The 15095-nt window shown below is 42.7% G+C and overlaps 1 protein-coding gene across 1 annotated transcript in view; it reads left to right on the top strand.

The window, feature by feature from the left end:
* Nucleotides 1–15095, top strand: part of LOC124798823 (monocarboxylate transporter 12-like) — a 661199-nt gene that overhangs the window by 353259 nt on the left and 292845 nt on the right. The gene's annotated exons all lie outside the window — the stretch shown is intronic.

Raw genomic sequence — 15095 nt, 5'->3', positions numbered from 1 at the left:
GCAGCTGCTCACGCTACCACGGGACCGCGACGCTCCTCAGCTCAATTTGTCCATGATGTTGCCTATGCGACCCGTGGACTACTCAGTTTGTATATTTTGCTTACTTTTTCACAGTTCCACACAACTTCTTCCTGTTTTCTCAATTGATCTGTGTCCAGTTTATCAAGGCCTATCCACTGTGCCAACTTATAACTAAATCTGAGGGGGGTGCGATGGGGAGGTTCCCTTGTTAGTATAAACTCTAAGACAAATAACAAAACGGCGCACCACGAAGGAATGTGATGTACATACAGCGACAAACAAATGCTCACAATTTCAGAAATATTGGATGATTATTAGAGAGAAATAGCTTCACAGATAGAGCAAATCATAACGTATTGGTCCAACTTTGGGCCTTATATAAACAGTTTTCCGGCTTGCCATTGGCTGATAGAGATGTTGGATGTTCTCTTGATGGATATCAAACCAAATTCTGTCAAGTTCGGCCTGGACTCTCATTGTCTTCACTGATAAGTCCCGCCTCGAATTGAGCCCCGATGAGCAGCGCTGATGTGCCTGGAGATGCCTCAGACAGCGGTGGGGTAGCAACCTGATGGTCGCCAACCACACGGCCCGACAACCAGGAGCGATGGTTTGGGTGTCATTTTTTTTTCACGGCAGGAGCCCGCTTGTCATCCACGGCACGCTTACAGCACAGCGATACATCGACGATATTCTACGCGCCGTTTTGTTACCCTTCTTGGCAAGCCATCCTGGGTGTCAATTTCAGTGAGTTACTGCCCGCCCGCACACGGCGTGAATTTCTACTGTTTGTCTTCGTGCCAGCCAAACCCTACCTTGGCCACCAAGGTCGCCGGATCTCTCCCAAAATGAGAACGCTTGGATCATTATCGGCAGTGCCCTCCAATCAGCTCGGGATTTTGACGATCTAAGCGCGCCAAATGAACAGAATTTGGCATGACATTCTTCAGGAAGACATCCAACATATTTATCAAGCAATGCCATGCTGAATAAATGCTTGCTCATGGACGAGAGGTAGACAACGCTTTATTGACATGCTCAATTTGTGAAGCTCTTTATCTTGAATAAATCATCTAATTTTTCGGTAACTGTAATCATTTGTTTGTCTCTGCATCTACATCGCCTGTCACGGCTCATTCGGAAGGCATGACGTTTTAATTTGTTACCTCTGTACTATTAACTGTATTCGCAGCACATTTTGAAGCAGTATGTGAATACACCACTGAAAGTACCTGGAAACGTATATTGTAGTACGACACAGAATACGGGGGATATGACGTAAAAATTGATATGGTGAGAAGCTAGCGTTTGCGTAAAACGGAGCGCATGTTTGTTAGTGAAAGCACTTCATGACTTCCGACAAATTTTTAGCATAATTTCAAACCGTTTCTAATTTCTTCTTGCTTACAGCTTAACGTCGTATACTGAACATATTTACTCATTTTAAGTAATCTACAGATCAGATGAGAGATCTTGAGTCTGTTGTTTGTAAATCCCATCTCATCTATGTCGGGCTGGGGACAATAGAGGAACTGGACATGAAAAGGAGCAGTCAGAAAGCCTGGACACTCCTTAAACGTCTCAACAATGACCCGACTTTCTCTCCAGGACATGCTCCCGTCACAGCCGACCAAATAGCCCACCAGCTTCTCAAGAATGGGAAACCCGACACCAAAATCAGGAAGTCGGAGACCAAAATAGACAGGATTGAACACCAAGAAAATTCTACTCTGACCACCCCTCTCACAATGGCAGATCTGGACAAAGCCATAGCGAAATGCAAGCTGAGGAAGGCCCCGGGCCTGGACGGGATTTTTGTTGAACAGATTAAACACTTTGGTCCCAACGTTAAACAATGGCTACTGAAACTGTTTAACAATTGCATGGAAACATGTCAGATTCCCACAATCTGGAGGAAGGCTAAAGTTATTGCCATTTTAAAACCAGGCAAAAATGCTGATGACCCCACAAATTTCCGACCCGTATCACTTCTCTGCCATATCTTTAAAATCTTTAAAAGAATACTCCAGGATCGCCTCTCCAGTGCCATAGAACCCTACCTAATCCCCCAACAAGCAGGTTTCCGCCCAGGGAAAAGCACTACATCTCAGGTAATTAACCTCACGCAGCTGATTGAAGACGGCTATGAGAACCGGAAAATAACCGGTGTCGCCTTTATAGACTTGACAGCCGCATATCACACCGTCAACTTACGACTGCTAATGAAGAAGCTGTATGCCATTACCAGGGACTTTAAATTCACATCCACAGTTAGAAGTCTGTTAGAGAACCGTAGGTTCTCTGTGGAATTCCAAGGGATGCATAGCAGGTGGCGGGCCCAGAAAAATGGTCTCCCTCAGGGCAGCGTACTGGCACCCTTACTTTTTAACATATACACCAACGATCAACCACTGCCAGCTGGTACGGAAAACTATATCTACGCCGATGACCGTGCTATGGCCGTACAGGGTGACTCCTTTGAGGATGTTGAGACAAAGCTCACGGATGCGCTAGACATGCTCTGTCAGTACAACGCCGACAATCAACTCAAGCCGAACCCTAGCAAAACATAAGTTTGCGCCTTCCATCTCTGTAACAAGCAGGCATCCCGTAAGCTGCGTGTCTTCTGGAAGGACACACTCCTCGAACACTGCGTTAACCCCAAATACCTAGGAGTAACCCTAGACAGGGCTCTGACGTATTAACACCAAAATGAAGGTGAGCGGCAGAAATAATATTCTTCGGAAAATAACGAACTCCTCCTGGGGCGCAAAGCCAGAGGTAGTGAGGACCACAGCACTAGCAGTTTGCTTCCCAGCAGGCGAATATGCAAGCAGTGTCTGGTACAACTCTACCCACGCTAAACATGTCGACATTGCTCTGAACGAGACCTGCAGGCTCGTCACTGGATGTCTGAAACCGACGCCAACAGACAAGCTGTACCATCTTGCTGGGATTGCACCTCCTGCAGTGCGAAGAGAAGCGGCAGCCTATAGTGAAAGAGCGAGGGCTGAGATGGCAGAGAGCCACCTCCTCCACAAAACTCAGCCAGCCACCAAACGCTTGAAATCTAGACGCAGTTTTCTCAGAGCAACCGAAGATTTTAGCGACCAACCTGGATCTAGGGTGGAGAATGGAAGCGGTCGGGAGAAGGGCACTGGATGGAACCAAAGGAAGAATTGGCACCAGGTTACGATGAGGACTGGGTGGTCTGGAGATCACTAAACAGGCTACGCACCAACACTGCACGGTCAAGAGATAACCTTCTGAAGTGGGGATATTCTACAACGTCTAATCTCTGCGACTGTGGAGAGGTGCAGACGACCCAGCACATGTATAACTGCCCTGAATGTCCTTCACACTGCACTTTAGAGGATCTGATGTTGGCAACCCGAAATGCTGTCGACGTAGCCCGCTTATGGGCCAAATGCCTATAACATTTTGTTTCTGTGCACACATATTTGTATATATATTTATATATATATTTTTTCATATGCCTGTAATTAATTTTTTTCTGTGTGCTATTCATTTTTTTATATTCCTGTATCCATGGTGCTTCTGACACGAATAAAAAAAAATCTATGTCGGGGGTGCTTGTCCTGTAATATATGCGTTTGGATGAACTTCAATATTACGTCTTCTTGTGCCGATGCCATTATAGCTCGTTTTCTTTTTTTCTCTATCGAGTGTCCATCCGTGGACGTTTTGTCGCTCAGTCCTGATAGTCGGGTAAACCGGTACTCGGTGCTGTAATGCCTTTTCCTGCAGGCTGTGAACAGTTGAGTTTGGGTGTTAGCTGCAAAATGGTTCAAATGTCTCTGAGCACTATGGGACTTAACATCTGTGGTCATCAGTCCCCTAGAACTTAGAACTACTTAAACCTAACTAACCTAAGGACATCACACACATCCATGCCCGAGGCAGGATTCGAACCTGCGACCGTAGCAGTCGCGCGGTTCCGGACTGAGCGCCTTTACCGCGAGACCACTGCGGCCGGCTGTTAGCTGCAAATGTTCCTCCTGCGTATCAGTTGATAAAGCCTAGCGGCGGCAGTATTTAGTAGGATTTTTAAAAGGCGCCTTAAAGTTATAACAAGCGGGTGGACAGAGACCGCCAGATATTCTCTTTCAAGGCCGCGTACCACTTCTAGAAGTTAGGGAAGGCAGCGCTTTGACTCTGAACAGCTCCGCTGCGTATTGTACTGCAGTTTTTTTGCTCGTTCCATGGATAACGTGTGACATCTTTATTTATTACACGAAACCACGTGCCACGTAGTTGTCAATGAAAGCAGAGACATGCACTGCCATAGAAAACTAAAAGTCTTCCTGTTGTAAAAGCCAGGCGACAAAAGAGACGTCCATCGGCTTAGTAAACGATGGATCTCGGAACAGGCAACTGTGCACAATTTACGATCGCATGATGTTCATAAGGGATTCTTCGGTGTATTACGTGTAAAGAAGATATAATTTTAATTTGATTTAAAATTGTTGTTGTGTATTATTACCCTTCAGGTCGAGTAAATGGTCACGGATTTTCATGACTGCTCTCTTTAGTCGATCCTGCTCACTCAGTTTGCCTTGTAATATTATGTTAGCGAAAATTGGCTTTGGGAGAAGATAGTTTCAGCAAAACCAACTCTGCTTCATTTGATATGTATTGATTTAATTCCACAACAGTTTTCAGGAACTAACCTGATTTTCTAATGAATCATACGCTGTGTTTCTACTTAGTATTACCTTACATAGTGTGATAACAGTATAAAAACGATTTGGTTGATATATTTTTCTTATGCAGTATCTTGTGTCGTCCACTTGATACTGGGCAGCTAGCCATGTCATTGAGTAAGTGTACGAGGGTTATTCCATAAGTTATGGCTACTATGATATTTCTTGCAATAATGCATCAACATGGTAATTCGACGACGTGCATTAGACCAGTAAGGCACTGTGTATCTGGATGCCTACATAACATAGGATTCCAATACAAGAGGTCACGGCAAAGACTGAAATCAAACACATGCATTGAAACTATTTGTAAATTCACTGTACACGAGTACAAATGATACAATGAATCAACATCAACTACTGTCCTTGAAAATAGTCTCCCAGTGCATCCACACATCACTGCCAACGATGGGGAAGGCGCTGAATGCATTTGGCATTGCTATCAATGTGTGCCACCTGTCGCGCCGGCCTTGTGGCCGAGCGGTTCTAGGCGCTACAGTCTGGAGCCGCGCGATGCTACGGTCGCAGGTTCGAATCCTGCCTTGGGCATGGATGTGTGTGACGTCCTTAGGTTAGTGAGGTTTAAGTAGTTCTAAGTTCTAGGGGACTGATGACCTCAGCAGTTAAGTCCCATAGTGCTCAGAGCCATTTGAACCAATTTGCCACCTGTCGCCGAAATGCCGTGAGGATATCTATCCTGTCTGCAAAGCGTCATCCACGCAATGGTTTCTTTAGTTGTGAATGAAGTCTTAGTCGCATGGATTGAGGTTTGATGACTAGAGTAAGTCGGGGAGGGTTTTCCCACCTCCACTGCTGTACCAGTCCTTGTTGTAGCACGTCCAGGCTCAACCTAATCGTTTCAGACGCTGGTATCGAGCCATTCTCGCACACGGTGGCAATCTGTTGGTTGATTTCGGTACTGTTTGACACGGTCTTTGGAGTGTATTTACTGCGATTACGGTGCTGCCACATGTTCGCGCGACATACCACAGTTGTCACGACCTTTTGGAATGACCATCGTATATGATGTGACTGAACTGAGGTGATATTAATGAAACTGTGGTCCCCTTTTAATTTTAACAGCAACAACATCCAAGAAACAACGGAAAATTGATGTTATTTTGAAAAGTACTAATTGTTGACAATAGACATCTCAAGGGATTATACAGAGTGTACCGAAATAATGTATACACTCTTTGAAACTGACCATCTCTTTAATGAAAGGGGTTAGAAATACAATTTTAGTGGTGTTAGGTGCCTCATTGTCCGACTTAAGGTGGTAAATGTTCAAACTGGTGTCCGTCCATCGCAATACACCGTCGACAACGACTTACGACTGAGCGACATGCCAACTTTATTGTTTCCAACGGCCTAACACCACGGGCTTGCTCAATTTGCTCTCTAAGATCATCTAGTGTGTGTGGTCTCGCAGCCTAAACTGTGTTCTTGAGAATACTCCACAGGAAGAAGTCTAGAGGAGTTAAAAATCTTGAGATCGAGCGAGGTACTCCACACTCTGTCTTCGTCCTGTCCATCTGGCAAGGAATGTACGATTGAGAAATGCCGTCACATCCAGGTGAAAGTGAGGTGGCGCTCCATCTTGTTGAAAGTAATAATCTTCATTTCCGCCGGCCGTGGTGGCCAAGCGGTTAAAGGCGCTACAGTCTGGAACCGCACGACCGCTACGGTCGCAGGTTCGAATCCTGCCTCGGGCATGGATGTGTGTGATGCCCTTAGGTTAGTTAGGTTTAAGTAGTTCTAAGTTCTAGGGGACTGATGACCTTAGAAGTTAAGTCCCATAGTGCTCAGAGCCATTTGAACCAATCTTCATTTCCAAACACAACGCTAAGACCAGGAGTTATCATTTCCAACATTTCCAAGTACGAGTCGCCCATGACAGTGTTGCCAAAGAAGTACGGCCCGATTAACCCTCTAGAAGACAGACTACACCAGACTATTACTCATGGTAGATTAATATGCCTTTGCTCGGTTACGTGGGCCAGTACACGCAGTTTATTGTCCCATCAAGTACAAACGTCGTTTCATGTGGCCAAATAATTCGATCTTGGAAACGTTGCTCTTCTTCATATATGTTAATGAACCACTCACAGAATTCGCATCGCCTGTCAGGACCATTCTTGTTAAGTGCTTGGACAAGTACTGAAATGTAAGGCTTGAAGTTCTGAGACCGCAGAATTCTATGCTTCTGCAGATCCCAGTTTCACGAGAGCATTGATTCACAGATTTCTTCGGGGATCGTGTGTATGCCTGGGTTATTTCATCAACACTTTCATTGTCTGTTGAACTTCTCTTTCGTTCGCTATGTCCCTTCTTCATATCGTGCACCGTTCCTTCGACTTCAGACTTATCTCTGATTCTGTAATTGTTACTCTTGTGGGTGGTGGTGTTCCAGATACAGCTCTCCAACATCGGAGTACCGCTCTCACATTCTCTGTTTTCCGGTAACACTTTAGCAGCCATTTCCGTTGCTCAGACGATAACGCCATGTTTGCTGACAACACTAAAACAAAAGAAGGCATTGTTATGTTTTTCACCGCATTCTAAATTATTATCCAAAAATATTGTACTTCTGTCTCCTTTAATTAAAGAGATATTCTGTTTCAAAGAGTGTACACATTATTTTGGGACATCCCAAGGGTACAGTAAGGTTGGTACTGTATGTATATCAAAATATTTGGAAGTCTGAAATTGTCGACAAGACTATACACACATTCTGTAGCAATGAATCTTCATGATTGAAAAACATTGATCAGTGGAAATAGACAGCAATGGTAATTTTTAAATTTTCGCATCTTCTCCGCTAGAACCCTTTATACAAAAATACTAAACTTAGGCATTTAAAGACATGTATAAAATAATATGAACCTTTTTAATATAAAATAGGTAAGATCAGAATTCGGTATTCCGTCGGCACTGAAGTAGTTGTAGACGAAGCAGTAGCCCCTGTTTTCTACGGGTGGGGGAAGGAATTGGTTATAACTTTGTCGAATGAGTTCTTATAATATATAAATGATACCTTGTCTCATATTGCAAAGCTGATGTTCTCATTAGTGACGATGCAAATTTTGTATTCAAGTTTAGTGTGAATACTTCATCCGGAGAATAACGACTCTTATTCGGGAGCAACGAAATTCAAAATACCTTCCAAACATCCTAACTTGTGTGTTCTTTAGTTTCCATAAATAACTTACAGCGAACGACGTGGCAACACTGACGTGCAGGTTCCCGTAGTCACGAAATATCGGTAATGTATTCGCACAGTGTGCTTTGCAGCTCCTGCTCTTTGCAAGATCAGTATCGGATCAACAGAAGACAGTAAATCGGTTTATGACTGTAATTCATCGTGCAACTACACCAGCGACGAAGGTGTTTATACTGTAATAATTGCTGGTTCATCTTCTAATTTGAATTATTCATTGTTATGTTCTTTACCTTCTGTTGCTCAAATAATTTCATGTTTTATTTATTTCCTAAATGAATTGCTACAAATATTTACCAACAGCAACTATAATTTAACGTCACCAAGCCGGTATTGTAACTTTACTGAGAAATATGTTTATATTTTTACACTTACTGATTAGAAAGCGACGACGCGTAAAAAATTATGTAGCGTCTGAATAATATTAGGTTCAAATGGCTCTAAGCACTATGGGACATCTGTGGTCATCAGTCCCCTAGACTTACAACTACTTAAACCTAACTAACCTAAGGACATCACACACATCCATGCCCGAGGCAGGATTCGAACCTGCGATCGCAGCAGCAGCGCGGTTGCGGACTGAAGCGCCTAGAACCGCTCGGCCACAGCGGCCGGCAATAATATTGGGTTAGTGCGTAAGTTCTAGCGTTTATCCTAACACTACAGATATACAAACACAGACTTTAGTCGGTAATAATACATTCTCCTTCACTATTTACAACAGTCTTTCAACGCTGAAGTAACTTTCCGATTCCGTGACTGCGAAAATCACGTGTTTTTGCGGCGACTCGAGCCATGTTCGGATCGCGTTTTCATCCGGAAAGGAAATTCCTTGAAGGTTGTTCGATACAGACCAGACAAGGTGAAGATCTGAGGACGTAAGATCAGTTGAATAAGGTGTGTGTGGAATGACTTCCCAACCCAACTCCCGTGTAGCTTTTTTTTTTTGTCAGTCCAGCAGAATTCGGCCGGGCGTTACAGTGGAGTAGCAACGAAATGGTTCAAATGGCTCTAAGCACTATGCGACTGAGATCATCAGTCCCCTGGACTTAGTACTACTTAAACCTAACTAACCTAAGGACTTCACACACATCCATGCCCGAGGCAGGATTCGAACCTGCGACCTTAACAGAACACGGTTCCGGACTGAAGCGCCTAGAAACGCTCGGCCACAGCGTCCGGCAGTGTAGCAACACCTGACGCTATCTTCCTGGTCGTTGTTCTCGTACTACGTCTGCAACACATCTCAGTTGTTGACAATAAATGTCAACAGTGATGGTTACACCTCGGGGGGAAGCAAATCATAGTACACCACACTGTCGCCGTTACAACAGATGCATATCAGTCCCTTTTGTGGATGGGCACAGGACTTTGTACGGGGAGCTGCTGCTTCGTTTGGGCTAAACCATTTCTTTCTTTCCCTGATGTTAACATAAAGACACAATTTCTCGTCACCATCGGCGACAATGGATAGGAATGGTCGGTTTTGTTCACGATACAATTGATGAAGAGCAATAAGCGATGCACACATGGGCAGCCGCTAATTTTTGTGATTTTGGCTAAGAGTATGCTTTACCTGTGCACACGATTTGTGAACCTTCCCTATCGCATGCAAATGTCGCACGATAATGGAATGATCAAAGTTCATGACATCTCTCAGTTATCGAGTACAGTTGAGAGGATTACTCTGGAGTAAACGATCTTCATCAAACCCCGAAAGCCTTCCTGAATGTAGAGAGTCACTAATGTTGGAACGAATCTCCTTAAAACGAAAAAAAGACCATTTAGTTGCCGTGTTCTACCCAACCATATCCCCACACACGGCGCAAATGTTTCTGGCTGCATCCGCCGTTGCCGCCACTCTACTGAACTCTCACAGAAAAATATATCGGAATGTTCCCGGTTCTCCACTTCGCACTCCATTTTCTAGCGTCCACAGCTGAATACTCCAAATGACAAAATGACAGTATGTAAAATCAAATAGTAATAGTGAAGTACAAATAAAACATGACAATCGATAGATAACACCATAGCAGCCGGAATACCAACATGCAAAACAAATCTACGAACTTATGTAGCAACTTAATAATACGTGTAACTACATTGTTCATTCACATTTTGTCTGTAGAAGTACCAACAAGCTTTTCGTACATCATAGCTGCTTCGTTTCGCTGAATAAAAAGATCTTCAGTACTAGATTTGCTCATCGGCTTGGCTTCTCAGTGTCAGTGGCCTGTTAGGCATCAGTTTTCTTGCCCAGTTTCTTCTTCCGGCATGAGGCATTTCACAAGGTGTTAACGCAGACGTTAAATAGTGGAATATTTTCACTCTTTAAAGTTCATTGTTATTTCCATCCGAATGGTTGTAAATTATCCAGTATTATGAACATTAACATGTTATGAAACGAAGGGAAGTGAGTATTAAGCAAGAAACACTGTGTTGGAACCTCTGGTGGCATGCATTATGCAAGCAAACAACACGTCCAAACGAAGGAGATAGGAAAGGCTGCTACTAAAGATGTTTGTTTCCAGTAAAAGAAAATACTTAAGATCATAAATAATTTGTTTATACTTTGATAGAATCTGAAGCAACCAGTGTTCACATAGCAATTGGTAATGTCATAACCTTATTGATGATAATTCAGGTTCTGAATACTACTTGCGAGTTCTCTCTTTTTTTCCTTGCTTTGTAATAATTTATATTACAAATATTGCATATTTTATCTTAATTTTATACTTCAGCAACAGACGTCGACGTATTTGTAATCAATGCACCGGGAGTTCACTTAATGGGTGTCTTCAATCACAAGTAAACGACAATTATTCCGTTACACAATGCTGTCCTGGCCCTTCACTACTGGGAAATTTGAACTCTGTAACTTTTCTATGTTTAATAAATCTTGTCTACTGAACCTGAACCTGAACTGCTACTCTTTATAACAAGTGTATTACTGTTATGCTGAACAATGCAAGTAGTGTAATAACGAAAACACTATTTAATGAATGATTTGTCAAAACTGAAGCTGTATAATCGTTTTTTAACTAACTTTTCCAAAATAGTTAGAAAATCAAAATTATAAACTAAATAAGCTATCCCATGAAACTAAGTATTGTGCGGTAAACTGAACAATGCTACAATGCGTGACGTCACAATACGTAACAATTCCAACACACTAGCCAACAGGATAAAAATGCAACATAAATTTACCAAACAAATTTTGAAACAGCAAAATGTTTCGACTAATTTTCCTGCGAAGTTACATACGCAATCAAACCAAGGAAACTTCAAAACAAGTGATGACACACATGAAAATGAAACACTGTAGTGTGAGAATCAGACTGTCGGCATATAAAATGAAATCTGAAATTATCTTCAGTTAAACTGAATCTGATATTGAATTTTGAAAAAGAAAGTTGACTGTGAATGATTTAACTGTTAACCTGACTGTGCTGTAAAGCTGACCCTAATAAATTTTTATGGCTTACCTGTGGCAACGGAGACTCGGTACTGCTAAAAGTGATAAACATAAAAAACGCAGCGCAACAGCAAGTAAGTTGAAAGAAAAGAGAAACCTTTGCGCAGTGGAGTGCAAGGACATGCAGCTATTTTAAGCAGCTAGTGCTTCAATCACTGTATTCCGCAAATTGCAATGCGGCTATTCAGATAATCAGAAAATATGAAATTCTTTCTTTCAAGGCCGCTCAGTAGCGTTGCGAATACCCGACTCTTTCTCTAGCTTAGCTTAGAATGCTCACTGCAACGACAATGCTACCCCAACTTACAACCAACTATCAGAGTGCTTATATTCCGAACCTCTGTGGCGTAACATACTGACTATCGAAAGCTACTGTTTGAAAAATGTTTAGCGTACAAAGATGAAATATGACACATTCAGTGAAAATAGAAAACTCACATTTCCTTGAATACCAAAAATGAACTAGAAACTTTACATCTCTTGATAATGTGTACTTGAAGGTAATCTGTTAGATATTGAAGTAGCTAGTAACTGGATATGGATGAAAATAAATGGAAAAAAACAAGGAAATTGTGAGTCAAGTTTACCGAAAAACTTAGCAGAACCTTTCTTGTATATGTAACATCCAATATGGTTCTATCACTGAGCTGAATATGCATTCACATCTTTCTGAATAGTATAGATATAAAATCACAAGTTCTGAATCTTTGAATCTTTGCAAACCAGAATTATGGATTTCACTGAGCATCGGTTGTATAGTCGTAGAATTTTAATGGTGAAATATAGTGCAAGTAATTAATTGTCCTTAATATGCAATGAAATACTGCACCTTCACTTAACTGGTAGTGTGCTTTGTGATCTGTTTCCTGTGTGTGTATTCAAAAGAGCATGTCTTACGGTAGATGAGTTGTTGTGATGGAATGCCGTGGTGTAGTAAACTGCATTATTCAATCCGCGGCTTACAAATACAAGATAAATTCTTCCTTTTGCATGGTACGCTTTCTCGTTAACGTTTTGCTCGTTCGCCTTTAGTTATCCTTGTATTTTCAATATACTACTCACGAAATAAAAAACTTATACGAGTTTCACTCACTCCAGAGCCACGGCAATTATTTAAATAGCCAAACTACAAAGAAATTTGATATTTCTAAATTGGAGCACGCAATATATTTTTCAAAAAACTTATTATTCGCAAATTTATGGATCATATTGAATGTATTTCCAACTTATCGGTTCCGACTCTTAGGATTCATCATCATAATCATTATCTTGTTACAAAAGTAACATGAAAGACCAGACACCTAATGCCCATATCAGTCACTTTACATCAATTTGACCTGTCAAGTGTCCAATATGGGCATTAGGACACTGTTCGGCCTATTAAAATTTGTAACAAGATACTATATCTCTTGATGATGACTCATACCGTTCGAATACCGTAAACTGTTGCAAATTATCCATACTGTATCTATTGATGACTCGTACGAGTCGAAAACCGTAAAGTGCTGCAAATTCATCCAATGCAGTCAACAGAGTTGTGTACAATAAGAAAAAAAACCTTCTTTAATCAGACTACACTTGAAGAAGGACCCCACCAGGCCGAGAGTGCACCGTGTAACACAATAAAATGCATTGAGATTTGCGGGAGGTGTATTATATACCTCCTATGAATGTAGTTTTGCTTCAAGAAGTGTAGCAATGTCGTCAGACGCATAATCTTGACGTCACACTATTAGCTGCTGGTAAACGGCCTCGTGCCGAGGAGAAAGAAAAGCAGTGAGTGTCACGCTGAAGGCGAAGACAGATAGTGGCATTGTCCAAAGTATTGTGTGCGTTGCGATACGAGCGCCGGCTCTTGAGAACTGGGTGTACCTACCGACTAATCGCCACCAGATAAGGCGCTAGGGCCTCTGGGCGCCGCTGCCGCTTTAAGTGTAGATATACGTCACGTGGTGGACATGGGAAAACACACACACACACACACACACACACACACACACACACACACACACACACACACTTGTCTCATACCGGGAAAACTTTATGCTGGAAACGGACACTAGTTCCGATGGAAATCAGGAACGCGTTTGCTCCAAGCTGCGTCGGCATTCACTAAGAGGTGATAATGAGATCGAAGGTCAAAAAACTGTCGGTGGCCATCACGAGACCGCGGGCAAGTTTCCAAATGTAATGCCTGCTCTAGAACGATTATCTCCCCCCGCCCCTCCAAATTCTCGATGTATGTTATTTTTTATGTACAGGGGTTGCACAAAAATATGAAAACATCGCGAGAAATTCATGTCTGAACATAAATGCAGGCGATACCCATGCCTGCAGATTGCGCTGTTGTACTTGGCCACAAATGGCACCTGTATAATGTCCTCAATACGTTGCAAGTGTCAGAATGGTGTTCTGTGTATTTGTGAGTGCATTATGCCGGAGCTCTGTGCATTCGAACGTGGGCCAATTGTTGCTCGTATTTTGGATGCTTCCGTAACGAAGTTAGCCGAAGTGTTTGGTGTTTCAAGCGGCACCACATGGAGGACTTACACGGAATACGGGGAAAGCGGGATAACATCGTTCGCCAAGTCACAATGCGGACGAAAGCGTGTATGAGTGATCGAGGCAGACGGACATAGAAGAGTGCTGTGACGAAAAATAAGAGGACTAGAGCTGCAAAAGTCACTGCAGAAATGAATGTCGCACTCGCGATGCCTGTCAGCACCACAACAACACGAATGGAGATCCAGAAGCAGGGAATTTGCAGGCCGAGCTGTAATTTCAAAACCACTCATCTGTGATGGAAATTCCCGCAATAAGAAAACTTGGTGCCGAAGCCATAAAACCCGCACTATGGGGCAATGGAAGGAGGTCATTTGATCGGATGTCTTGTTGCAAACTGTTTCCAACTTCTGACTCAGTTTGTGTCCCAACAGTGAAACAGGCGGGGTTTCAGTGATAGTCTGGCCAGCTGTATCGTCGCAAGGTCGCATTACTGCCATGCATCGTGTCACTGTTTTGGCTGATCAAATCCATGCCGAGATACAGTGTTTGTTCCTCCCTGGTGATGCTATTGTTCCAAGACGACAGACCTCCTGTTCATATAGTTCGCATCGTCCAGGACACGTTTTGTGAGCACCAGGATGAACTGTCGCATCCCCCTAGTCGTGACAGTCACCAGATCTCAATCCTGTCGAATCTTTGATTTTCTGTTTCAGGGAGAAGGTTGCGTAACCGTTATCCATCTCCATCATCATTACTGGAACACATGAAATGGGGAGATGACAAAGGTTCTTCACAACACAAAAACGTGAATTTGTTTTCTGGTAGTGAATTGATGTGTGCTAAAATCTATGGAAGAACAAGAAGAGCGGCGAGGGATTAGCCGAGCGGTATAGGGGGCTGCAGTCATGGACTGTGCGGCTATTCCCGGCGGAGGTTCGAGTTCTTCCTCGGGTATGGGTGTGTGTGTTTGTCCTTAGGATAATTTAGGTTAAGTAGTGTGTAAGCTTAGGGACTAATGACTTTAGCAGTTAAGTCCCATAAGATTTCACACATTTGAGCAAGAAGAATGACGTAAACAACAAAAAAATCGTGAGTAACGACAAGAATTAATACTGTTTATAGTAGTATGTTAAAGTATGCCAACTGTTCA

The sequence above is a fragment of the Schistocerca piceifrons genome, chromosome 5, assembly GCF_021461385.2.
Source record: "Schistocerca piceifrons isolate TAMUIC-IGC-003096 chromosome 5, iqSchPice1.1, whole genome shotgun sequence".
Classification (NCBI taxonomy): Eukaryota; Metazoa; Arthropoda; class Insecta; order Orthoptera; family Acrididae; genus Schistocerca; species Schistocerca piceifrons.
This window is presented reverse-complemented; position numbering and strand designations above follow the sequence as displayed.